Source organism: Entelurus aequoreus, linkage group LG03 (genome assembly GCF_033978785.1).
Source record: "Entelurus aequoreus isolate RoL-2023_Sb linkage group LG03, RoL_Eaeq_v1.1, whole genome shotgun sequence".
NCBI lineage: Eukaryota > Metazoa > Chordata > Actinopteri > Syngnathiformes > Syngnathidae > Entelurus > Entelurus aequoreus.
In genome coordinates this window covers 62,478,266-62,499,258 of record NC_084733.1, presented here as the reverse complement: position 1 = coordinate 62,499,258, position 20,993 = coordinate 62,478,266, and positions in this window count along the sequence as shown.

The window sequence follows — 20,993 nt, the reverse complement described above, 5'->3', positions numbered from 1 at the left end:
TGGGGCCACTATATTACTCTTCTTCTTTAGGGGCCACTGTAGTACTCTTCTTCTTCGTTAGGGCCACTATTGTACTCTTTTTCTTAGTTAAGGGCCACTATAATACTCTTCTTCTTCTTTAGGGGCCACTATAGTTCTCTTCTTTTTCTTTAGGTGGCACTTGAACTCTTCTTCTTCTTTAGTTGGCACTCGAATGTTTGTTCTTCTTTAGTTGGCACTAGAATGCTTCTTCTTCTTTAGTTGGCACGAGAAATGTACTTTTTCGTTAGGGGCCAATATAGTACTCCTCTTCTTCTTCTTCTTCTCTTTTAGGTGGCACTAGAATGCTTCTTCTTCTTTAGGTGGCACTAGAACTTTTCTTCATTAGGTGGCACTAGAATGCTTCTTCTTCTTTAGGTGACAACTAACTGATTGTAATGGAATTGATATGGAAACGATAAAAAAGGTTATTGAAGAGATCTCAGGACCATTAATGTATATTAGCAATCTTAACATTGCAACACATGCCAATACGGCCGGGTTAGATTAGTAAAGTGCAATTTTAAATTTCCCGTGAAATATTCTGCTGAAAACGTCTTGGTATGATGACGTTTGCGCGTGACGTCACGGATTGTGCGGACATGTTGGGACACCATTGTGGCCAGCTATTAAGTCGTCTGTTTTCATCGCAAAATTCCACAGTATTCTGGACATCTGTGTTGGTGAATCTTTTGCAATTTGTTTAATGAACAATGAAGACAGCAAAGAAGAAAGCTGTAGGTGGGATCGGTGTATTAGCGGCTGGCTGCAGCAACACAACCAGGAGGACTTTGAGTCGGATAGCAGACGCGCTACCGTGAGTATGCAGCTATGGCTTCCAAACATTTGATCGCTTGCCCGTACGTGCGTGCCGCTATGTGCATGTCACGTACGTAACTTTGGGGAAATATATGTGCTGTATGAACTTTACGGAAGTGAACGGTACTTTGGGCTGTGTGTTGTGCGGGTGTTTGAGTTGTATTGGTGGGTTATATGGACGGGGGGGAGGTGTTTGTTATGCGGATTCATTTGTGGCATATTAAATATAAGCCTGGTTGTGTTGTGGCTAATAGAGTATATATATATGTCTTGTGTTTATTTACTGTTTTAGTCATTCCCAGCTGAATATCAGGTCCCACCCGCCTCTCACAGCATCTTCCCTAACTGAATCGCTTCCACTGCCCTCTAATCCTTCACTCTCACTTTCCTCATCCACAAATCTTTCATCCTCGCTCAAATTAATGGGGTAATCGTCGCTTTCTCGGTCCGAATCGCGCTCGCTGCTGGTGGCCATGATTGTAAACAATGTGCAGATGCGAGGCGCTCCACAACCTGTGACGTCACACCACTTCCGGTACAGGCAAGGCTTTTTTATCAGCAACCAAAAGTTGCAAACTTTTTTGTCGATGTTCTCTACTAAATCCTTTCAGCAAAAATATGGCAATATCGCGAAATTATCAAGTATGACACATAGAATGGACCTGCTATCCCTGTTTAAATAAGAACATTTCATTTCAGTAGGCCTTTAATCACAATATTCTAATAAAAAAACTAAAACGATATGGCATCAGAGGGTTGGTCTTAAACTGGATAAGAAGTTATTTAATGAACAGGAAACAATACGTGAAGCTAACACACATCTAAAAGGCTAAATATATCCTGTGGTGTACCTCAGGGATCAATACTGGGACCAACATTATTCAATCTCTGTATAAATGACATTTGTAACGTTACAAAAGATTTAAAGTTAGTATTATTTGCGAATGATACAACAGTGTTTTGTTCAGGAGAGACCACACAGAAGCTAATACAAATAACAGAATAAATGAACAAATTAAAAAGATGGTTTGACAAAAACAGATTATCTTTGAATCTCAGTAAAAATAAAATAATGCTACTTGGTAACAGTAGAAGAGAAAGTCAAACACAAATACAAATAAATGGAATAGAAATTGAAAGAGTAAATGAAACTGTCAGGACTAGGTTCTCGGGTTGTGTTTCTCCAGAAGGCAATGGAAAATTGGCGCGAGCCAGACGTGAGTTTGAATACATGATTTATTTTTAACACTAATAAACTAAAAAAAGGAAGCAAACAAATGGCGCGCACAAAGGCGGAAATACAAACTTGACTACGAAACAAAAGACATGCACGTGGGCACAAAAACTATGAACAAAGAAACAAAAACACTAACTGTGGTCTTAATAAACAAAACTTACTTGGCATGAGAAAAAACATGAAAAAGAGTAGCATGGATCATCAGAGTGGTAGGAGTGTGAATGTGTGAGGACGCCAGGACGAACAACAGAAACAGACAGATTTAAATAGTGACGTGATCAGTGAAAACAGGTGCGTGACTCGAAACGTGAAACAGGTGCGTGACAAGACAGGTGAAAACTAATGGGTGACCATGGAAACCAAACCAAACAAGGAAGTGCAACCAGGAACTAAAAAGAGTCCAAAAAACAAACACATGGCCAAAACAAAAACATGAACAGACATGACAGAAACCAAATTTCTAGGTATAATGATTGACGATAAATTGAACTGCAAATCTCATGTAAAAAATATACAACAAAGTAGCAAGAAACACGTCAATAATGAATAAAGCAAAACATGTTCTAGACCAAACAACACTTCATATTCTCTACTGCTCGTTAGTGTTACCATATCTGAGTTATTGTGTAGTAATATGGGGAAATAATTACAAAAGTACACTTCATTCATTAACCATGTAACAAAAAAGATCAGTTAGAATAATACATAATGTTGGATATAGAGAACATACAAACCCTTTATTTATTGAATCAAAAATACTGAAATTCCACAACATAGTGAATTTGCAAACAGCTAAAATTATACACAAAGCAAACTATAACCTGCTACCCAAGAATATACAACAATTCTTCTCAAAAAAAGAGGAGAAATATAATCTTAGAGAAACATGTAATTCAAAACATTTGTATGCACGTACAACACTTAAGACCTTCAGTATATCATTATTTGGAATTCAATTATGGAATGGATTAAGGTGGAACAAGTCACTACTAATCTTCTTTAGAGGGCACTAACTATTACATTTCTGCGCCTACTCCTCCTCTTTTGGTGGCATAGTCACTACTCCTCTTCTTCTGCCTTTACTTTTCTTTTTCTTTGGCACTTGCCACTCACTTCTTCTGCCACTACTCTTCTTGTTTAGGTGGCACAAATCACTACTATTCTTCTTTAGGTGGCCTTACCCACTACTCTTCTTCTTTATGTGGCACAAGTCAATGCCATTTTTCTTTAGGAGGCCTAACCATTACTCTTCTTCATGGGACTATTAATAAATATCATGTGGTAGTGTCTACCTATATATTCCACAACTTTTAGAGATACACTGACAGATATTACTTTTCGACAAACACTCTTTGATGAAGTTGAGAGCTTGGCAGGGAAACGTGGTCTTCCAAAGCAGAAAAGTGTCAATGTTGTTCTGGATTAACACTTCCAGCCCAGTGTAGCGTATATTTCTGTTCCACAAGGTGTTTCTAAATGCTGTGAAGTCTTGTCACGCCCATGGAAGCATGCCAGTGCTGTTCCAGAGGCTCCTGAGGGTGACTTGGAACTTTCTGTCGGCAGTTTTTTTTGTGCAAGCGTAAAAATCCCTTAAAATGTCATCCAACTTTAAAATACAACTTTGCAAGCTCCATCTTTCTCACTGCCTCCTTTCCCCGCCATAATTCTCCTTTTCTGTTGGTTCCGCCTCAGGTAACTTCCATGACATGACGGGTCTCACTGGATGATGATGTTGGGTCTGGAAGGACCAGCAACTCAATCAGCCCACATTGCTCTAAAACTTTTGTAACTATGTGTATATATATATATATATATATATATATATATATATATATATATATATATATATATATATATATATATATATATATATATATATATATATGTATATATCTAGAAGGACCAGCAACTCAATCAGCCCACATTGCTCTAAAACTTTTGTAACTATATGTATATATATATGTGTGTATATATATATATATATATATATATATATATATATATATATATATATATATATATATATATATATATATATATATATATATATATATATATACACATACACATAGAGTTACAAAAGTTTTAGAGCAATGTGGGCTGATTGAGTTGCTGGTCCTTCTAGATATATATATATATATATATATATATATATATATATATATATATATATATATATATATATATATATTTTTAGTGTTGATTGGCAACACTAAATTGGCCCTAGTGTGTGAATGTGAGTGTGAATGTTGTCTGTCTATCTGTGTTGGCCCTGCGATGAGGTGGCGACTTGTCCAGGGTGTACCCCGCCTACCGCCCGAAACAGCTGAGATAGGCTCCAGCGACCCCCCGCGACCCCAAAAGGGACAAGCGGTAGAAAATGGATGGATGGATGGATATATATATATATATATATATATATATATATATATATATATATATATATATATATATATATATATATATATATATATATATATATATATATATATATATATATATATATATATATATCTACAGTATACCCATCCAGGGCGTTGTTTGGGACCACTGTTTTAAAATCTACAGTTTTGTTTTTTTTTATAAACGCATCATAAATTTAGACAACATTAAGGATTTTTAGGTCCAAAATGTGTGTCACAGCTCAGTTGGCAAGTCACATTAGCATCCTGTCACTTACATGCTAAGTGAGTGAGATAGTTGACAGTCCATAAAGTCCAGGGAAAGACTTACCATAAGACAACAACTCAAGACAGTCATTGATTTACAAGTACAACCCATTTACCATTTACCATTTGCATTAGTTCAGTGTGTAAAGGACTTAGGTTTGTAGGTTTTTGTGTCACGGACCGGACCACAACACCATCCTGACAGCCTCTGGCTTGTTTTTTCTCATCCCACGCTAAATGCTCTGCACCCTCCATCCCAAAAGTCTTGAGCGGGAGCGAGTGCTTCTGCCTGTTGCCATGGCGACAAGCCTGGGCAGTGGGCAGCGGATGGCAGCAGGGTTCACGCCGGAGTCAATTATCCCTGCAGGGATGTCGGACACTGCACCGTCACAACGGAAATATGCTGCTCTGATGGCAGAAGACCAGGTTTGGATAAAGCACAGGTGAACTTCTAAAATACATTGAATTTATTTTCAATGTTGATGCTTTAAAAAAAATTAAAAAATGTTGTTACTTATTTTTAGTTGTCAAATGGTTTGCAAGCACACTGTTTTTGCACGATGATTCCGAACAGACTTCCGGTTTAGCGTGTTGCTTCCGACCGGCGTGCATCCATCAGCGGAGTGGACTGCACAGAGCCTCATTGTTCTGCTTCTTGACACAGCAGCTCTGTGAGAAGACACTTGACAGGCCTCAAGCTTGTGTCCAGCCGGCCCCCCTGACGTTGTTTGCACCCGCATGATGGATGACTTCTTATCTGCGCCGGCCAATCGGCGGAGTCATCCAGCGCAGTTTGGTTACGGAGCTCTTTTTTCTGTCCATGAAAGGCTTGGTGTCAAACTCCGCGCCTCTCAATGGCCGCCGTCCCGTAGGCGGGCCTTTGTTTCGCTGACTGATGACTTTGGGCTGTGGACCAGCTTCCATGAGGTTGGTACCAAAGTGAGTCTGGCAGCGATGGAGGAGGCCTGCTCGGGTCAGGACTGTTTTGTCGGCGCTGACAGCCACAGAGAACACGGGACATCGCTCATATCCAGCTAGCCAGCGTGTTACTTTGGCCCCGCCGCAGGTTCTTGGGCCCTTGAGCAGAACCCCTACATCTTCCATCTGTTTGTCTGTCCAACACTCCGATCCATTATTTATCCATCCATCACAGTTTACACTGCCATCCCTTAAATCCAGTTTCCATCATCCACCTGTCTATGTCTTTTTATTTATACGTCATCCAACTTTGCATGTATCTTGTCTTGGCCATCCATCCATCCGTCCTGTGAAGAGTTTGTCATCCTAGTCTGTTCCGTCCATCCATTCATCTGTGTTCTTTATTTATCCATCATTCAACTTTGCATGTACTATATCTTGTCTTGGCCATTCATCCATCCATACATCCATCCACCGTCTGATTAGTGTTTCCATTCTTGTCTGGTCTGTCCATCCAACCATGTCTTTGCATAAATCCATCCATCTATCCATCCATTAACCATGTATTTTATGTATCCATCATCCAACTTTGCATGTATTCTGTCTTGTCCACCCATCCATCCATACATCCATCCACCCACCCATCCATCCATCCAACCATCCATCCATCTAGCCTCTGATTATTTTTCCATTCTTGTTTATTTGTCCATTAACCATGTATTTTATTTGTCCATCATCAAACTTTGCATGTATCTTGTCTTGGCCATCCATCCATGCATCCATCCATCCTCCGATTAGTTTTTCCATTCTTGTCTGGCCTGTCCATTAACAATGTTTTTATCTATCCTTCATCCAACTTTGCACAAATCTGGTCTTGTCCATCCATCCATCCATCCATCCACCCACCCGTCCGTCCAACCATGTCTTTTATTTATCCATCATCCAACTTTACATGTATTCTGTCTTGTCCAATCCATTACTTATCCATCCATCAATGTCTGTTTGTTCATCTCATGTCTGTTCATCCATCCATCTGTCAGTTTGCCCAGTTTATCCCTTTAATCCCTTTTACATCATCCATCCGTCTGTCTTTTTATTTTTCCGTCATCCAACTTTGTATGTATTCTGTCTTGTCCATCTATCCATCCATTCATCCGTCCATCCATCCATCCATCCCTCCATCCGTCCTGTGATGAGTTTGTCCATCCATTCATCTGTGTTCTTTATTTATCCATCATCCAATCTTGCATGTATATTGTCTTGGCCATCCATCCATCCATCCATCCATCCATCCATCCATCCTTTGATTAGTTTTTCCATTCTTGTCTCGTCTGTCCATTAACCATGTATTTTATTTATCCTTCATCCAACTTTGCATGTATTCTGTCTTATCCACCTATCAGTCATTCCATCCATCCATCTATAGATCCATCCTTCATCCATCCTCTGATTAGTTTTTTAATTCTTGTCTGGTCTGTCCATCCATTATCCAACTTAGCATAAATATTGTATTGTCCATCCATCCGTGTACTTCATTTACTCAACATCCAACTTTGCATGTATCTTTACTATCCATCTGTCGTTCCCGTGGAGATTTGTCCATTCTTGTGTTGCCCGTCCATCCATCCATCAGTCTCCTTTATTTATCCATCATCCAACTTTCCATGTATTTTTTCTTGACCGTCCATCCAGCCATCCTCTGATGAGTATGTTCTTGTCTTCTCCGTCCATTCAACCATGTCCTTTATTTATCATCATCCAACTTTGCATGTATTTTGTCTTGTTTGTCCATCTGTGTACTTAACTCCTTCAGTCCTTGAATCTGTCCACCATCCAATGCATACATGCCTCTCTGCCCTTCATCCAACAGAACTGTTTGCTCTTATCAATATTAAAAATATCAACCTTTTCTCTGAAATGGACCACTACCTTAAAGTTTTTTACAATTTAGGAATGTTTACCCGTTTTCCCCGGCAGAGACACGTGTTGACATTAGGAATCCATTACTAATGTACACATACGGCTAATGCGTGCTCACTCTGCTAGCAGCCTTTGCTAGCAGACGTGATTAAACAGGAGTTTCCAAACGGTGAACGAAAGAGTGAGACTGAGGTGTTGCTATCCCCTCACCCCCACACACACGCATCATTCACACTTGCACAGTGTTGTGTTTTTCTCACCGTCATCAGACCGCCGAGGTCATGGAGACCTTGCGGCTGAATGGACCCCCTGTTCTGGAAGCAGGTAAGGAGAACCTTGGCGGGCCTCGGCCAGGAAGTAGACGAGTGTTCACACCGAGATAACAACGTTTACTCTGATCAGAGAGACAACGTGTTACTCGGAAGCTGCCGCTGGTTGTCCTTAAAAGCCGATCACAGGCTGATATGAAGACAGCCAAGGTTAGACATGATACAAAGAGGCATCAGAATGCGCACACGTGGAAATCAAGTCATTAAAGTTTAAAGTGAAATAGTGAGAATTTATTCACGAAGAAAGGAAAATATGGACTCTTCGCTCAAGATAAACAATGTGGATTTCATCATGTTATGAATTAGTATCTATATAATTGTGTGAATGCCCAAGCATCAATAAATCCTCTATGTATTTTTATTATAATTATTATTATTATCATCATTACTACTACTATTATCATTATTATTATTATTATTACCATTATTATTACTATTATTATTATTATTACTACTACTATTATCATTATTATGATTATTATTAATATTATTATTATTATTATTATTATGATTATTATTATCCCACAATTTTCATGCAATCGGAACTGTTCAAGTATCAAAACGTTCGGCTCGACTGGGAAGTCCCACATTTCTCAACCGATTCAAACCGTTCCAGCATCCACACACTCATCCTACCATGGACAATCGAACTACCATTTTACAAGTTTAAAAAAATTCCAGGAATTCCCAGAATTCCCGGTTTTCCAAAGTACCATTTGTTTTACCTCTTCCTGGCAAGTTTTCACAGTCCACATTTTTCAGGCCATTCCACCTTCAAATCATTCCTCTTTGTTGGGACAACAAATGTTCCTTTTTCCCCCCGTACAAATGTTTTGGTTTTCCCAAAATTCCAGGAATTACATAATACCAATTCAAATTTAAACTGTTACTACGTCAACATTTTCCAAAATTCTATCAACCCATCTAAAACAATTGTGCTAGTATCAATATTTTCAATACAATCCCGGTTTTCCAGAAATCCCCAAATTTCCAGGAAATCCCTATTTAAATGAATGGATGTAATTATAGTTCTACAATGGCCTAAATTCTCAAAATGTTGCACCGTTTTTAAACCCGATTCTGACCTTTCAACCATCCACACACACTACCCTTCCAATATATCGAACGCAAAACATGTTTTGCCTTTCCCAAAATTCTCGGTTTTCCCAGAATTTCTGGGAATTGTCTCCCCCTTAAAAATTAATTGGCATTGTACAACCCTTCCACCATCCACACACTCCACTCACAAGTTTCCCGGTTTCATAAATTCCCTGATTACCCGGAATTGCCAGGAATTACCCCCCTCCCCCATTGAAAATGAATGGGCAATATACAAACCTCTCCACATCCCACATTTCTCAACCGATTCAATCCGTTCCAACATCCACACACTCCGCTCAACCTGGACATCCAAGCCAGCATGTTTCCCCGATTCAGAAAATTCTCTGATTACCGAAATTTTCCCCCATTAAAAATAAATGGGCAATATACTCACGTCTCTATATCCCACATTTCTCAACCGATTCGAACCGTTCCAACATCCACACACTCCACTCACCCTGGACATTCAAGCATTTCAGTTCCACTCACGTATATATATATATATATATATATATATATATATATATATATATATATATATATATATATATATATATATATATATATATATATATATATATACACAGTTTATATATATATATATATATATATATATATATATATATATATATATATATATATATATATATATATATATATATATATATATATATATATATATATAAATAAAATAAAGACTTTACTTTCAGTGAATTCTAGCATATATATGTATTTTATTATATATATATACATATAAATAAAATAAATACTTGAATTTCAGTGTTTATTTACACACATACACACACACTCCTCTACTCATTGTTGTGTTTGAAAGTGCAATGCTTTGCAGCCAGTTGCATTGATTGATTGATTGAAACTTTTATTAGTATATTTCACAGTTCAGTACATATTCCGTACAATTGACCACTAAATAAGTTTTTCAACTTGTTTAAGTCGGGGTCCACAGCCTTTGAAGGAGCATATGTATGGGCAGTGTAATATTCTGGGTTGGAGTCAATAACCAGGCGAGGTGATGAAGTTACGTCTCTTTACTTCATACTTCAGAACCGACTCCCACACTTGCCGTCAGGGTGCGCAATACAACGTAAACCGTTGGCCAACCAAAAAGTAACCACAGAACACTATACCCAACATTCACCAGGAGATGGCAACAAACAACTTAGATCACTCTATTACAGGCAGCATCTGTGAAATTTAACTTGTAGGAAAGAAGTGAGTTTAAGGTTGAATTGTCCATCCTCGTTCTAGTCTCTGTCACTCGTCGTCGCCATGACTGTCTCTTCTTCGTCTCATTCTTGTTGTGTGTGCAGTTGTGCACTCTCCAAAAGCCGTAGATGTTATAACGTGACTGGGCCGGCACGCTATTCATATGAAGGAAAAGCGGACGTGACGACAGGCTGTCCTCACTCAGGTCCGCACGGACCTAGAGGGGGCGTGCCTTAAGTTCGGGAGAAATTTGGGAGAATGGTTGTCCCGGGAGGTTTTCGGGAGAGGCACTTAAATTCGGGAGTCTCCCGGAAAATTCGGGAGGGTGGGAGGCATGTATGACAAATAACGAACTTAAAAATTAGTATGAGTATGCTTTAAAGTCTCCAGAGGAAAGCGCTATATAAAAATAATCCACTTGACTTGTTTGTCTGTCTTTGAAGCGCGAGCAGCGAACCCTCTCCCTTTACACTTACTTTTCAGACGTGCTAAATAAAACGCTTAATATTGCTGGCAAAACAGGGATGAGATCTGTATATTTGTACTGTGGCGTATATTCTGCATAATAATGAAGACAGAGACGCAAAACGGATCACACGCTATTATTCGCTCACTTAACTAACGCGATCCACTTTGCACACGATTAGCAGATCAGCTTAACGTGCGCAAGCAAGTTTGCACGTATTTTCGAACACGCAAATAAGCCGTAAGTCAACAACTTTATTTAGACACTCCATTCTGCGGGGCAAACTGAGTTTGTTACGTGCAATGTTTGGCATATTTCCGTTGATAACCAAATTCTCAGAAAAGTAGGGTATGGGGAAAAAGGAGGTCCAACAGCATAACCATTTTTTTTTATATTTCAACTTTTTTTTTAAAAATTTACCACCATTTTGTCCAAATTCTCTGACACACACCTAAATCAAAATGTGACCTTGACCTAACCCTAACATTTCTTTGCATGTCTGCAACATGCTGTACGACTAAAATCTACAAAGTTACAAACACCTGCATTCTTTTCTCGTCACAGCACAGAAACGTCTCTTTTAAAACACATTTAATTAACTTCTTTTAATAGCTGGCGCTGGTAGCTCACCTGTACTGGTGCTTTCAGATTTACCGCAGCATTTGACACAATATTTTAATATCTCGTCTTGAATCTTGTGTAGGTGCTAGAGTTGATCCAATCCTATCTGACAGTCAGGTATTTTACTGTCAATCTCGGACATTTTCCTCTAAAATGATCCTTTTAACTTGTGGGGTGCCTCAAGGCTCAATTTCGGGCCCAGTTTTATTCTCCCTTTACATGTTGCCATTGGGATCATTTTTTAAGAAACACAAAAATCTCCTTTCATTTCTTTGCAGATGATGTCCAGATCTATGTGCCTTTTAATTCCAAACCCGACTCGCCTGAAGCTACACTTTAGTGTCTACAAGAAGTAAAAGAATGGATGTCTACACATTTTATTTATTTAAATGACAAAAAAACTGAGATCATCATTTTTGGCAAGCCCAATCTTTTTTCTGGCCTGAACAGTGTCCTCGGTCCACTACAGTCCTACTGCCGCTCCTATGCAAAAAGTCTTGGTGTTTTTATTGAAAACTATTTTAAACATGGCCCTCAGTCCACTACAGTCCTACTGCCGCTCCTATGCAAAAAGTCTTGGTGTTTTTATTGAGAACTATTTTAAAGTTGACAAGCTCAGTGGTAAAAACTGTCATATCTAACCTGCCCACAAACCAACTAGAAACAGTGGTGCATGCACTAATAACATCCCGCTTGGACTACTTTAACTCTTTATACATTGGCATTACTAGTCTTCCACTCGCCGCTTACAACTGGTCCAAAACGCAGCTGCACGCCTGCTCACAGGAACGAGGACACAAGACCACATCACCCCTGTACTGGTTTCTCTGCTGTTGTTTTTAGAATTCAGTTCAAGATGTTATTACTTGTTTTTAAATCTCTCCATGGGCTGGCACAACTCGGTCAGAGCTCTAAGGTCATCCGACCAGTGCTTTTTTGAATGTCCAAGGTCGAGACCAAAGACTGGAGGAGACAGAGCTTTTTTCGGGAGCAGGCCCTACATTTTGGAACGTTCTCCCTCTGAATCTCAGAGCGGCAACATCTCTCAATACTTTGAAATCTTCCTTAAAAACTCACTTATTTGCGCAGGTGTTTAACACAAGCTGAGCTGGATTTATGTATGGACTGTAACGTGGACAAGGCATGGTGATACGCGGATTGTTCTTCCGAGATGCCACAGGAACTCCGGAGGCAGTGTGCAGGTAAGATATTTATTTAATGTCCATAGATCAGGCAGGAACAAACAAATAAACACAAGGAGAGTGTGTGCCTAGCACAAGGAAAGCTAACGGAATAGCTAACACGAAAACACTTGAGGCAAAGCTTGGCTCAAGGAACAAAAGGAACTACGTAAAAGTTGCGTAAAGCAAGCAAAAGCACCAGACTGAGTGAAGCAACAGACAGGACTAACCTGCTCAGTGGCCTTGTGGTTAGAGTGTCCGCCCTAAGATCGGTAGGTCGTGAGTTCAAACCCCGGCTGAGTCATACCAAAGACTATAAAAATGGGACCCATTACGTCCCTGCTTGGCACTCAGCATCAAGGGTTGGAATTGGGGGTTAAATCACCAAATGATTCCCTAGTGCGGCCACCGCTGCTGCTCACTGCTCCCCTCACCCCTTCCAGGGGGTAGAACAAGGGGATGGGTCAAATGCAGAGAGTAATTTCACTACACCTACTGTGTGTGACTATCAGTGGTACTTTAACTTTAAATAGCTCTCTGATTAGTGCCAAGGAACAGGTGAGCACTAATTATTAATTATAGGCAGGGGAAAACAATGAATAGCCATAGCAACCAAGGAGACACAAAACCGGGGTGCTGAAACAGAAATTAAACAAGTGAATCAAAACGTAAATAAACTATGATCCGGGCAACGGATCATAACATGGACATTTTTATCTTTTATTTAAATCCACATTTTATGCATTGTAACTGTGTTTTATATACAGAATGTTTGTGCTTATTGGGATTTGGATCATTATTTGTAATACCTTACCTTTTGTTGTGTTTACTAAGGGGAGGTGACGGCAAACATACACCAGGGGGAAGTATATACAAATATTTATTATATATATATGGACAATATATATATATATATAATAATACTAAACAATACAACTAAACTAAGGAAATGGAGTGTGAACTAGAATACAAGAGTGTGTATGGCGTAAGACTATGTGTAGTATTTAACTGGAATGTGTGTTACCAAGTGTTGAACGAGATACGAGGAAGTCCAGGGGGCAGACAGGTGATCCGGGATACAAGCGGGGGTCCGTGGGGCTGAGAGGGTCGTCAAGAAGTCCGAGTCCAAAGTGGGGGGTCGAGGATCAAGGGATGCAGTCAGAATCCAGAGGGGTCCAGAGAAGTGAGGCGCACAGCTCACTTCCAAGGCGACGGAGGGAATTCTGCGGGGGACACGGGAGAAACAAGGGACAAATAAGCCACGGAGAGGGAAACAAGACGAGAGAGCATAAAGCTTGACGCTTACGGTACACCATGAGAAAACTAAGTTCCCGCACCGATCCTTGGGTCCACCCTGCCTTTATCCGGCACACCCTCATCAGTAACAGGTGCGCAGATAACCGGTGAGTGTTTGCAGCTGGCGGCTGCTGCAGGGCGGAGACGCGCGCGGCGCGGCCCTGGGTTTGCGCGGCCGTGGGCGTGTCCCAAGGTGCGCATGGCAGGCAGGGGTCTGAGCCATAACAGTATCCCCCCCCCTATGGACAGATTCCAGATGTCCCAAGACAGACAAACGAACAACATACTCACGACACAAGGGAGGGTGGAGGGGAGAACTGGTGGTGGGTCGCCGGCCCAAGTGTCCCCGAATCCACCGGGGACGAGTCTGGTGGCGGCGGCGAATAGAACGGCGCTGAGGCCGGCGAGGCGGGCGACCTAGGAACGACCACCATCTTGGCCGTCGGTAAGGCGGACGCGAGTGTCGCCATGGTGAGTCTCGCCGGAAATGAGGATGAGACGTCGGCGAAGAGGATGACGTCATCGGCGGCGTGGAAGCGGCAGACGTCATCATAGCCGGAGACGAGGAGGGCAGCTGAAGAACTGGCTGAGGTGCTGAAGCCGGCGCTGCCGGCCGAGGTGCAGAGGTCGGCGCTGCTGGACGAGGTGCAGAGGTCGGTGCTGCAGAGGTCAGCGCTGCCGGCCGAGGTGCAGAGGTCGGCGCTGCCGGACGAGGTGCAGAGGTCGGCGCTGCTGGACGAGGTGCAGAGGTCGGCGCTGCAGAGGTCGGCACTGCTGGCCGAGGGGCGAAGGTCGGGGCCAGCCTGGGAGCTGGTGGAGACACGGGGAATATCCTGGGGTTTGGTGCTAGCTTGGAGGCTAGTGCTAGCTCGGAGGCTAGCCGAGGGGCTGGTGCTAGCTCGGAGGCTAGCCGAGGGACTGGTGCTAGCTCGGACGCTAGCCGAGGGACGGGTGCTAGCTCGGGGGCTAGCCTGGGGACTACTGCTAGCTCGGGAGCTAGCCGAGGAACGGGTGCTAGCTCGGACGCTAGCCGAGGGACGGGTGCTAGCTTGGGGGATAGCCTGGGGACTGCTGCTAGCTCGGGGGATAGCCGAGGAACGGGTGCTAGCTCGGGGGCTAGCCGAGGAACGGGTGCTAGCTCGGAGGCTAGCCGAGGGACTGGTGCTAGCTCGGGGGCTAGCCGAGGGACTGGTGCTAGCTCGGGGGCTAGCCGAGGGACTGGTGCTAGCTCGGGGGCTAGCCAAGGGGCTGGTGCTAGCTCGGAGGCTAGCCGAGGGACTGGTGCTAGCTCGGGGGCTAGCCGAGGGACTGGTGCTAGCTCGGGGGATAGCCGAGGGACTGGTGGCTGCGGCTGGGAAAAGCGAAAAATAGGTGGAATTAGTCTGGCCGGGGGTAGCCTGTCTGGGTGCGACTGCCTCACCCCATCAGCACAGCCACAAGTACTATCCCCCCCCTCTGAAAGCGGATGCCAGACGCTTCCTGTTGACTGAGTCTCTAAGGGTGGGAGGAGGGTGTCCAGGCGATGACAAAATTCCTCCTTGCTCATATCGCTACTGAACATGCCTTTCCATGACAGCTTGGCAGGACAAGACAAATCCTCCGGTTTGAAGTAAAAAAAAGAAAAGGCCATGGTGAATGGGGCAAAAATAGGAGAGGAAAAAAAAATGTCACTGGGGGTGGGGCTAAAGTCACTGGGGGCCGTCAGGTCCCTATATATAATTTGGCGGGAACTTACTGTTGTGTTTACTAAGGGGAGGTGACGGCAAACATACACCAGGGGGCAGTATGTACAAATATTTATTATATATATATGGACAATATATATATATATATATATAATAATACTAAACAATACAACTAAACTAAGGAAATGGAGTGTGAACTAGAATACAAGAGTGTGTATGGCGTAAGACTATGTGTAGTATTTAACTGGAATGTGTGTTACCAAGTGTTGAACGAGATACGAGGAAGTCCAGGGGGCAGACAGGTGATCCGGGATACAAGCGGGGGTCCGTGGGGCTGAGAGGGTCGTCAAGAAGTCCGAGTCCAAAGTGGGGGGTCGAGGATCAAGGGATGCAGTCAGAATTCAGAGGGGTCCAGAGAAGTGAGGCGCACAGCTCACTTCCAAGGCGACGGAGGGAATTCTGCGGGGGACACGGGAGAAACAAGGGACAAATAAGCCACGGAGAGGGAAACAAGACGAGAGAGCATAAAGCTTGACGCTTACGGTACACCATGAGAAAACTAAGTTCCCGCACCGATCCTTGGGTCCACCCTGCCTTTATCCGGCACACCCTCATCAGTAACAGGTGCGCAGATAACCGGTGAGTGTTTGCAGCTGGCGGCTGCTGCAGGGCGGAGACGCGCGCGGCGCGGCCCTGGGTTTGCGCGGCCGTGGGCGTGTCCCAAGGTGCGCATGGCAGGCAGGGGTCTGAGCCATAACACCTTTCTGCTTTACTCTGTACAGCACTTAGTAAAACAGTAGTCTGTTTTAGAAATGTGCTCTATAAATAAATCTACCTTGACCTTGACTTTGACCTTGAGGTGTTTAGCTTACTGACTAAAAGACTAATGATAACATGATCTGTATTGCTGTATTTAACAAAGAAATGAGATGACACACATCAGGAAACATTTGGTAACACTTAAGGAATGGGGAACATATTCATCATTAATTAGTTGCTTATTAAAGTAACAAAGACTTAATTTAGAGTTATTTTGACACTAGGGAAACATATAAGGGTTAGGGTTAGGGTTAGGATTAGGTTTATAGATAAGCAATAATTCTGAGGTTATTGAGGGAAGACTCTTAGTTAATGGCTTACTGGTTGTATAATAAGGCCATGCAGAATAAGGCATTAATAAGTACTTAATAATGACTGATTAAGAGCCAATATGTTACTAATTTGTATGTTAATAAGCAACTAATTAATGGTGAATATGTGTTACCCATACTAAAATGTTACCAAACATTTAAAAGAGAGATATTTCACAAAAGGGTTTTGAGTCCAAATGAAGGCCTACGTGACGAGCACAGACCCCTGCAGTGTTGGTTCAAGTAATCTCTTGGAGGACGTGTGTGTACTTCTAAACACTTTGAGAGATACATTTGGGTTTGCAGGCAAAGTGTCCTGCTTGGCTCGCGTCTACCAGTCAGGGCATCCAGTTCTGTTTGTGTGAGGCGTCCAAGACGATCCAGAACAGAACTTCCTGTCAGACGGGACAGTGCCGATGAAACACGTCTTGGAGGAGATGAAGTCCTGCTCTGTCTCAGACTGGCGCCGCAGACGGTCCGATCCTGGCATACTGGCTACCTTGCTTTAAAAGGCCCTAAGCAGAGCGGAGCAGGTTGTCCGTAGTCGGAGAGCTTTGTTTGGACTTGAGGCACACAGGCTGAGATGATGTGTGTCTCTGCCACACAGAACCCCCCCCAAGCCAAGTCTGGACTGTCTACAGTACACAGTGCAGTAATGATGGGCCTTCATGAGTCTCTACTGAGACAAACAGTACAAAGTGTTCTCGTGCTCTCGGGGCCATTAATAACCACGACTGTTCCTTTAAACCGCCTGTGCCACTCGAAAGTACACAAACTATCCATCACCACTCTGCAGACACAACTTCCATCACAGGAGTGGTGGAAAACCGCTTTCGGGTTTACAGACACACTTTATGTTTTCAATTATTGAAAAACGATCATGTTTACTGACATTTTATAAAGCTTTTGTTATTACCTCCACCAAGTAGAGCTTGGTGATTTTTTTGCATCAGGTTTATTAAAGAGTTTGAAAAAACTAAGATTGGCTGCTGACTCAGTATGGGCATCATACTGATACCACTGCCTGATCACTAATATTAAAACCAGTGCCCAAGCTTATGATGCCCAAACTGGTTCATAAGAAATAGAAAACAAATTTAGTTGAATATCAGGTTACAAATCTAAGATGAAGGACTTGAACTTTAGCAGCCACATTAAGTCCATAACATCAGCCGTTTTTTACCACCTGAAAACATTTACAGAATCAGAGAAATAATGTCTGAAGACTACTTTAATAACCTTCTCACTAGGGCTTTCTAAACGAGCTGTATAGCAGCTGCAGTACATCCAGAATACTGCTGCTCGAGTCCTGACTAGAACTATACAAACCCCGTTTCCATATGAGTTGGGAAATTGTGTTAGATGTAAATATAAACGGTATACAATGATTTGCAAATCCTTTTCAACCCATATTCAATTGAATGCACTACAAAGACAAGATATTTGATGTTCAAACTCATAAACTTTATTTTTTTTTTGCAAATAATAATTAACTTAGAATTTCATGGCTGCAACACGTGCCAAAATAGTTGGGAAAGGGCATGTTCACCACTGTGTTACATGGCCTTTCCTTTTAACAACACTCAGTAAACATTTGGGAACTGAGGAGACAAATTTTTTAAGCTTCTCAGGTGGAATTCTTTCCCATTCTTGCTTGATGTACAGCTTAAGTTGTTCAACAGTCCGGGGGTCTCCGTTGTGCTATTTTAGGCTTCATAATGCGCCACACATTTTCAATGGGAGACAGGTCTGGACTACAAGCAGGCCAGTCTAGTACCCGCACTCTTTTACTATGAAGCCACGTTGATGCAACACTAGGCTTGGCATTGTCTTGCTGAAATAAGCAGGGGCGTCCATGGTAACGTTGCTTGGATGGCAACATACCTGTATGTTGCTCCAAAACCTGTATGTACCTTTCAGCATTAATGGCGCCTTCACATATGTGTAAATTACCCATGTCTTGGGCACTAATACACCTCCATACCATCACAGATGCTGGCTTTTCAACTTTGTGCCTATAACAATCCGGATGGTTCCTTTCCTCTTTGGTCCGGAGGACACGACGTCCACAGTTTCCAAAAACAATTTGAAATGTGGACTCCTCAGACCACAGAACACTTTTCCACTTTGTATCAGTCCATCTTAGATGAGCTCAGGCCCAGCAAAGCCGACAGCGTTTCTGGGTGTTGTTGATAAACGGTTTTCAGCTTGCTTAGGAGAGTTTTACCTTGCACTTACAGATGTAGCGACCAACTGTAGTTACTGACAGTGGGTTTATGAAGTGTTCCTGAGCCCATGCGGTGATATCCTTTACACACTGATGTCGCTTGTTGATGCAGTACAGCCTGAGGGATTTCTCCAGTTTCTCTGAACCCTTTGATGATATTATGGACCGTAGATGGTGAAATCCCTAAATTCCTTGCAATAGCTGGTTGAGAAAGGTTTTTCTTAAACTGTTCAACAATTTGCTCACGCATTTGTTGACAAAGTGTAACTGTGTTACATGGCCTTTCCTTTTAACAACACTCAGTAAACATTTGGGAACTGAGGAGACACATTTTTTAAGCTTCTCAGGTGGAATTCTTTCCCATTCTTGCTTGATGTACAGCTTAAGTTGTTCAACAGTCCGGGGGTCTCCGTTGTGCTATTTTAGGCTTCATAATGCGCCACACATTTTCAATGGGAGACAGGTCTGGACTACAAGCAGGCCAGTCTAGTACCCGCACTCTTTTACTATGAAGCCACGTTGATGCAACACTAGGCTTGGCATTGTCTTGCTGAAATAAGCAGGGGCGTCCATGGTAACGTTGCTTGGATGGCAACATACCTGTATGTTGCTCCAAAACCTGTATGTACCTTTCAGCATTAATGGCGCCTTCACATATGTGTAAATTACCCATGTCTTGGGCACTAATACACCTCCATACCATCACAGATGCTGGCTTTTCAACTTTGTGCCTATAACAATCCGGATGGTTCCTTTCCTCTTTGGTCCGGAGGACACGACGTCCACAGTTTCCAAAAACAATTTGAAATGTGGACTCCTCAGACCACAGAACACTTTTCCACTTTGTATCAGTCCATCTTAGATGAGCTCAGGCCCAGCAAAGCCGACAGCGTTTCTGGGTGTTGTTGATAAACGGTTTTCAGCTTGCTTAGGAGAGTTTTACCTTGCACTTACAGATGTAGCGACCAACTGTAGTTACTGACAGTGGGTTTATGAAGTGTTCCTGAGCCCATGCGGTGATATCCTTTACACACTGATGTCGCTTGTTGATGCAGTACAGCCTGAGGGATTTCTCCAGTTTCTCTGAACCCTTTGATGATATTATGGACCGTAGATGGTGAAATCCCTAAATTCCTTGCAATAGCTGGTTGAGAAAGGTTTTTCTTAAACTGTTCAACAATTTGCTCACGCATTTGTTGACAAAGTGGTGACCCTCGCCCCATCCTTGTTTGTGAATGACTGAGCATTTCATGGAATCTACTTTTATACCCAATCATGGCACCCACCTGTTCCCAATTTGCCTGTTCACCTGTGGGATGTTCCAAATAAGTGTTTGATGAGCATTCCTCAACTTTATCAGTATTTATTGCCACCTTTCCCAACTTCTTTGTCACATGTTGCTGGCATCAAATTCTAAAGTTAATGATTATTTGCAAAAAAAAAAAAGTTTATCAGTTTGAACATCAAATATGTTGTCTTTGTAGCATATTCAACTGAATATGGGTTGAAAATTATTTGCAAATCATTGTATTCCGTTTATATTTTTATCTAACACAATTTCCCAACTCATATGGAAACGGGGTTTGTAAAATACGACCATATTAGTCCAGTGCTTAGGTCGCTTCCTGTTGCTCAGAGAGTAGACTTTAAACAACTCTCTTTGTGGACAAGTCTGTTTGTGGTCTTGTGCCAAAGAACATCTCGGGCATGTTAGAACCATATGAACCATCTCGGGCTCTGAGAACCTCAGGAAGTGGTCTCCTGCTGGTGCCTAGACATGGTAAGACTGTGTTTCAGTTTGATGCTCCTAAAATCTGAAGTAGTCTTCCAGAAGATGTGAGACAGGCCTCAACGTTGGCAATGTTCAAATCCAGACTGAAAACACTTTTATTTAATTGTTCATATGACCACTGAAAGTATTTTATCTACACCCTTTGATTGATTTTAATTAATTATGATTGTTTTTATGATGAATTTATTTAATGATTTTAATTTAAATCATGATTATGTTTATGTTTATTTGTATATTTTCAGCTTGCCTTCTTGTAATTTTCTGTCAAGCACTTTGGATCGCCTTGAGTAGGAATTTTGCTCAATAAATAAACTTGCCTTGCCTTTAAAAAATAATGCATTTTATTTTCATTACATT